Here is a 7,581-nt window from a genome sequence, read left to right as displayed (position 1 = left end):
GGCTTTCAGTCACTTCCCCTGCTACCCATAAGCAAATCAGGACCTTTTGGTGTGGATTCTTAGGTGTGTGCATTTATGTATGTTCTAGGACCCTGTGGGTCTCTCCAACAAACACTCCTGTGCAGCTGGGAGTTTCTCCCACCACCTCAATGCTCACAGGTTTCACAGCCAGAGGTTTTGAGGCTTTCTTTTCCCACACTGGAACTCTGGGTTGAGTGGTCTGTTTCACTCTCCTATTATTCCTCCAGGTTTATCTGCATGCAAATGTGGGACCACCAGCTGACATCTCGTCCACCCACCCGCCTAGTCCTCCAGCCACAGCCTTGCCATGTATCTTCTCTGCCTTGACTGTCTCTACCCCTCCTACCAGTCTGGATGAATATTTCTTCTTGAACTCTTTGGTTGTTGGACTTCTATACAGTTAGATTTTCTGGTAGTTCTGGTTGTTTTTTGTTTTTAAATTTGTTGTTGTCCTTCTTTTGGATGTGTCAGGAGACAAAGTGTATCTACCAATGCCCCCATCTTGGCCAGATGTTCTAATCATTGATAATGTTATCCATACGTTTCTCATACAATAACATATAATAGCCAATAAAAGCAATAAATCAAATGGACACTATCACTATTGCGCTCCATGATATTAAAGATATCAACTAACTTTCTCTTTCTCAATTTAAATTATTATTGATGACTGGCCTCTCAGCATTAGATAACATTTATAATTAAAATGATGTAAGCATCAGTTTTAAAACAACATAAATTCAAAAAGATGTGGAAGTTTCTTTTCAGTGTAATAAAGGCTCACCAATTAGGTCCAACCTGTGGTCTCTCTATATCTGATGAGTTAGAGAATGAACTTGAAGTCTAATTGCATAAGAGGAAGAGGGGAAACATAGAGGACTTAAATACTTAAGTATAATAGAAGCTTGGTTTCTCACTGTCAAAGGGGAAAGTTATAAATATGTAAGCAAGTGTTGGCCTAACATTAAACTAACATTAAAGATAACCAGATGTAAATGTGTGTATGCATAAAATGTACATATTACATACACATACACACTCATGATACAATTAATTTCCTATCTTTGTCCACTGAGAGGACATCATGATGGTGACATTCTAATTCAATGAACATATCTAGTTCCTAGATCTCGTCATGTGAATATTATTCTCCACTAAAAGGAACCACGGATCCTTGTAGAAACGGTTGGTTGCAGCACTGGGGCAGGGAGAATCCATGATGAATATAGAACAATTAATATCAAGAGCCTAAAAAATGTTCCCATGCTTTACGGCAGAAATTCCACTTCTAGGAAACTCTCTAAATGAAATAATCATGAATGGTAAAAAAAATTTTTAGTCCCAAATATGCTCATTACTTCATTGTTTATAATAAGAAAAATTTGAAAAAATCTAAATAAAAAATAATAGGGTAATTGACTAAAAATGTTATGAATATTCACTAAATTAGATGTTGAATAGGTTTTAAAATTAAATTTATGAGAATATTTATATTATAATGTTAAATTAAAAATGCAACATCTAGATTCAGTGTGAGTACAGCTTTTAGCATAAATCTGGCCTTCACTGCAGTCTTCTAGAACTTCTGCATTTCAAGTACCCCAGTGTATATCGGTACCTTGAGTTGGGGTTGGCATTCTTGGTGCTTCAAGATCTTGACTTTCCTGCTCTCAAATACTATCTGTCCTTCAAGATTTATGCCATTTAGCCATATTACTCTTTATTACCCCACCCACTACTATCACCTTTTGTCATTCTCTAAACTTGTCCTAATTCACTGAAGACTTTTGTACTGGTTTCCTACTATTCCTCTCATTTCCAAGTATTGCACCTCCTAGAGAACTTCAATGGCCACATGGACAATGTATCCAACTTCCTGGTCTCTCAAGTCTAAAATCCTGATGCCATAACTCTTCCCGTCTGAGCTAATTTAGCAATCTAAAGCCATGCACTTGGACCTCATTATCATACTTCACAGTTCCAGGTTAGAAATGTTAAACTCCCAGGTCCTGAACTTAAAGGTAACTATTTGAACCCATTTTTTAAAATCCACACCCAAGGATATATTTATTGATTTTAGAAAAGAGGAGAGATTTAAGAGAGAAGTATCAATCAGGTTGCCTCCTGTACATGCCCAGACAGAGGATTGAACCCGTAACCTACGTAAGTGCTCTGACTGGGAATCGAACCCACAACCTATTGGTGTATGGGACAATGCTCCAAATAACTGAGCCACCCAGCCAGGGCTGAACCCTGGTTTTTGATATATACACATATTTCCCCCTGATCTTGATGTGGTTCCAATATTCTGCAAAGCATCCCTCCTCCTAGTCAGGTGCGCTTCTCACCCTGCTTGAGTTCTGACACCCTACTCTGGGCCACCATGTCTCCCTTTATCCTACGCTGGCACAGGTGCCTCCTGGGTTAGATCCTACCAAAGGCTTTAGGGTGGGAATTTTCAGGAGGATTAAGGGGAAAGTAACAATGTAGTTACTTCGAGACTTAGTGAACTCTGAAACATTCAGAACTTCTGAACACTCCTTTTTCTTTCTTTCTTCTCAGTGATCACTCTTGCCACACATCCTATTCTAATTCTTTTCTCCCCTACCTTATATCTTCTCATTCAATTTGGAGTGATGAGCTGGATCCATATCTTCTAAAAGGTCAAAGACATTAGTATTTTAATGAAACTTAGAGGTCTCTGAATACTCACTGAAATTAAGTGATGTGCCTTCCAGAAAAGTGGGAATGTGAAGGTCACTTTCAAATATAACTGGGACTTGGGCAGTGACCAAGGCTGGCTGAATGAAAAAGTTATAATAATGTTTAGATTTATTTTATTTGATCTTTTAGCCCATATTATCCCAGAGAGGATTTTTAAAAGTTTATAAAAGGTACAGGAAATAATTGGATAGCATAAATAAAATGCAGAGGGGACTGGTTTAGAAAAGTAAGTGCAGGGACATGGTTAAGCAGGAATAAGCTTAAAAATGCAACTGTGAAGTCCCATGATCATGTTCAAGGTTGGCATAGAATTAGGTCTATCCTTCATAGCAAGCAATACAAAAAAGAGAATCTTGTCAGTTACATGACCCACAGTGTGAAAAAAAAAAATAAGGAACTCTTTTTTGTTGGATGAACACTTATTCTTGACATTGGAAGCAGACAGGCTCATTTTCTGTGTGTCTGACCCCTGCTAAACTCTTCAGCTGCATGTGTGCCACCTGCCACCTCTCTTGCTGGTGGCCCAGCCACACTCTTTCAGCCCCTTAAACATGCCACACCTGTTCCTGCCTGAGGGTCTTTTGCCGTGCTGTTTTTTGCTTGGAGTGGGTTTTTTTTGTTTTTTGTTTTTTGTTTTTGCTTCCTTACAGTCTATGCTTGCTAGAATGTAAGCTCTGTGAGACTCTGTATGAGTCTTCTTTACTGCTCTATCCCCAGAACCTAGCACATAGTAGGTGCTAAAATAAATGTTAAAAAATTTGTTATAGGCTCATTACTGAATTTTCTAGGGCTGTTTCTAATAACAACCCATCTTACAAGCTGAAGGCTCAAGTAATCTGGGGACTAATTTGGAGGCGTTGGCAAAAGGCCATCCTAAGAAAAACTCCTGGGGGGATGTGCTGCAGACCTGGTGGGATGGTGCCATCGTGTCCCTCTTCCATCATGGAACCGAGAGTGTCTGGAAATGGACGCCAGGACATGGCTCTTCTAGACCTGTCCACTCTGCTTCTCAAGCCGTCCTTCCGTACAGGGAAGGCATCAGAAGACAGAGATCAGGCAACATGAAACCACAGATGTATAGTGTATTATTCACACTGACATCACCCTACACAACAGGCTTGCAGAGCCCAAGAAGTCCTGAGAATATCACCTCAAAACTACAGTTCTTTCTTTTATGGTTTGATTCTTTATCTGTGACACAAACCCCTCCCAAACACCTCCCTGACAGTTTCACTCTGCACTGACTTGATGTTTCCTTTGCATGTATGTGCTTTTCCACTTGATAGTACACTATGAAAAATGGGAAGATTTCCTTTTGTAAGGGCAACCAAAGGGAGTGCTTGCTCAGTTCAGGCTCCAGAGACCACAGGCTCCTGATTGGATCTTGGTTCTCCTCATTTATGTGGTTGTGAGTAGGTCAATTTTCTTCAGTTTTCTGTTATTTTGCTCCATGCCCTGATGACAAATAGCCATTCACTTTATAAATGCCTATAACTAAATTCTATGCATTCTCTTCTTCCAATGTAAGAAATGCCCCTCAAGGTTAATACTGTAGAATGGTTGTGCCAGCTACATCCGGCAAAGTCTAGGTAACACTTACCCTACCCTGATTCCATTCCAGCGGCTCAATGAGCATCTAGCTACTTGCAAGCTGCTAAATCTCCTCACTGGTATCAGGATATACAGTAGTTCCCCTTATCTATGGTTTTGCTTTCTGCAGTTTCCATTACTTGTGGTTAACTGTGATCCAAAAATATTAAATGGAGAATTCCAGAATAAACAATTCATAAGTTTTAAATGGCACTCTATTCTGAGTATAATGATGAAATCCTACACTGTCTGTGTGGGATGTAAATCATCCCTTTGTCCAGCGTATCCACACTGCATATGCCACCTGCCCATGAGTCACTTAGTAACTGTCTCAGTTGTCAGATTGACTGTCACCATATTGCAGTACTTGTGTTCAAGTAACCCTTGTTGTACTTAATAATGGCCACAAAGCCATTCACATAACTTATTACAGTATATTTTTATAATTGTTCTGTATCATTATTAGTTATTATTAATCCCTTTTTGTACCTAATTTATAAAGTAAACTTTATTATAGGTAATACATATAGGAAAATCATAGTATATACTGTAGGGTTCAGTACTATCTGTGGTTCCAGGCAACCACTGGCAGTCTCGGAACATATCCCCCATGAATGAGAGATTACTGCACTAGTCTTTCCTGGAAGACCAAGTCTGGTCAATATCGAGACTGTTTTGTTGGATAATTGGAAGGCATGACTCCTTTGGAATCAAAGGTGCATGAGCACTCCTGAACCTGTGACTGCTCTTCCCATGCAGCTAGAGACTGGGCTGCACGGTCAGTCTGCTTTCCCCAGGCAGTCGCCTGCTTAGCAACACTTGCACAGGGGCAGCAGGCCCACATGTTTCCTCCCCTCTGATCCACTGATTTGATGAGCTTAGCTTTCAGCGGTATTATCATCAGACTCACCCTCTCTATATTGTGAAGGAAATGTTCATTTCATCTTGTGCAACTTCCTCATCATTGCTTCCCAAGATTCCTTTGGACTTTCCAGGGGAAACTAATTTTATGATCCTCATAGTGAATAACATTTTGTTATTAGAGTAGCAGGTGAACAGTCTAAAAGGAGGAATAATATTTTAATAAACAAAGTATGTGTGTCAAAGGGGACATAACATAGTCATTAAGAGCAGGGGCTCTGGAGGCAGAATGCATGGGTTCGAGTCCCAGCTCCACCGCAAACCAGCTGCATGACCTTGAATAAGACTTTTGTGTCTACACCTCAATTTCCTCATTTGTGAAGTGGAAATAATAACAATGGTATTTACCTCATAAGATTGTGGTCAAGATTAATTCAGATAACCCAAGTAAAGCATTTGGCATGATGCCTAGCACTGAATGAGAGCAGAGACTTAGAGAATGAGCTCACCACTGTCCCTAGTTTAAAGGCCGGCACACTGCCTTTGCATTTGCAACAGATTACAGAACAGTCACTGCCACCCATACTCACCTCAACAAGCAGTTGTGAAAGTGGGATGGTAGAACATAGGTCAAGTATTGGGTTAGCCCAAAAGTCCATATGGTTTTTTCCCATAAAATAAAGGGCACATTTTTCATTTGCACCAATAACTTTATTGAGTATGTTGGCTATCTCTTGTGTGGTATGATGTTGATTTTTCTCAGTTAATGTCTTGACTTGATCGCTATCAGCTTCAGCTGGTCTACCCAACCGTGGAACATTGTCCAGTGAGAAATCTCCAGCACACAACTTTGCAAACCACTTTTGACATGTTTAATCAGTCACAGCACCTTCTCCATACAATGCACAAACTTTTTTTTGAGTTTCCGTTGTGTTTTTACCTTTCTTGACATAATAAAGCATAATATGCCAAAAATTTTGCATATTTTCTTCCTTGTTCAATACTAAAATGGCTACACAAAAATTCACCAATTTGGATAAGGTTTTTTAAAAATGTACACTGATATGACAGCTGTCACAATACAACCTAAAAAAATTGTTTCAAATGAAGTTAAAGACAACTAAGCACTACTATAGCCCTCTTCTGGAAAAAACCAATGAAATTTTTGGCCAACCCAATACCAAGCACAGTGCTTAGCACAAAGTAAATTCTCAGTAAATAAATTCCCAGCTATTCTTTCCCCATAAAAGCCTTCCTATTTCCCTCACAAGCACTTGGTAGGCCCACCTTTTAGTCCTTTCCAATACAGTAACTCAGAATCTGGGAGCAGCAGAGGATAGATGTTTGAAAATTACCTCATTTATCTTCCTTTCCTCTTGGCAATGGATGTGGACCCTGAGAACCTTTCTTTCCCATTTCTGTATCCAAATCACAAAACTTTTTGCAGTGACTTAGGACAGATAATGCAAATTCCAATTAAATGTCATGAGCCCAAGGGCAGCACCATCTTTCTTCTGAATAAAAACAGAGAACATGGCAATAACCAGTTTGTAGCTCTTAGGAATTTCCTTGATTTGCAATTTTTTTTATTTCCTTTATTTCAAACCCATAAGCTCACAGAGTTTTGTTGAATTCAATTTCCAGATAATGTTCTGCCAGTACTTAATATCAAAGCTATACCTTATGTTATCTGCATAACCTTGTGCTAAGGGTGGGAATGTGCTAAAAATTGTTCCTGGGAGTATGAAATGGGGCTTGTGTTTTGAATATATTTTCTTTAACTTCCATGGTTTAATAGTTGCTGCATCTAATGGTTTACTATTAAAAAAAACAACAACACAATAATGCTTTTAACTACTCCTTTTTTAACAAAATGCTTTCTCCTACATTCTGTAGTTCAATCATTTCATGGACAATATCCATGGAGCTCTGAAAATGGGAAGGTAAGAGTCACTAACTTCATGACAGCATATTTAATTCATCTACCTTAAAACATAGACTGGCATTACCTCCCGACATATGAGAGGTCTTGCGATGGAACCAGCAACTGGAGAGTGTTTATGGTCTGCAAACTCCTGGTGACCTGAAAGGAAGCTGCACAAGTCAGGGGGGGTGAAGAGATGCTGCTTTTAAAATTCAATGTGATTCTTGTTCATTTCTAAATTTAGCTTACAGAATGTATGCGTTAATGAAGTTCACAGCTGCACATGGCTCTAGCCTCACAGTTGCATATTTCTAATTGTTCATGAACTTACATATTTTATATTATGGCTGAAGAGTTAATGCCAGTTAATTTCTTTATCAGAGAAGGAAAATAAGTGAAAAATTAATGGTGATAGTTCCACAAACCTCTTATCAAATGCTAAGATCTTCTTTGGGTGCTGC

This window comes from Pteronotus mesoamericanus, unplaced genomic scaffold (assembly GCF_021234165.1).
Source record: "Pteronotus mesoamericanus isolate MK-2021 breed Mesoamerican mustached bat unplaced genomic scaffold, CSHL_Meso_final contig_124, whole genome shotgun sequence".
Classification (NCBI taxonomy): Eukaryota; Metazoa; Chordata; class Mammalia; order Chiroptera; family Mormoopidae; genus Pteronotus; species Pteronotus mesoamericanus.
This window is presented reverse-complemented; position numbering follows the sequence as displayed.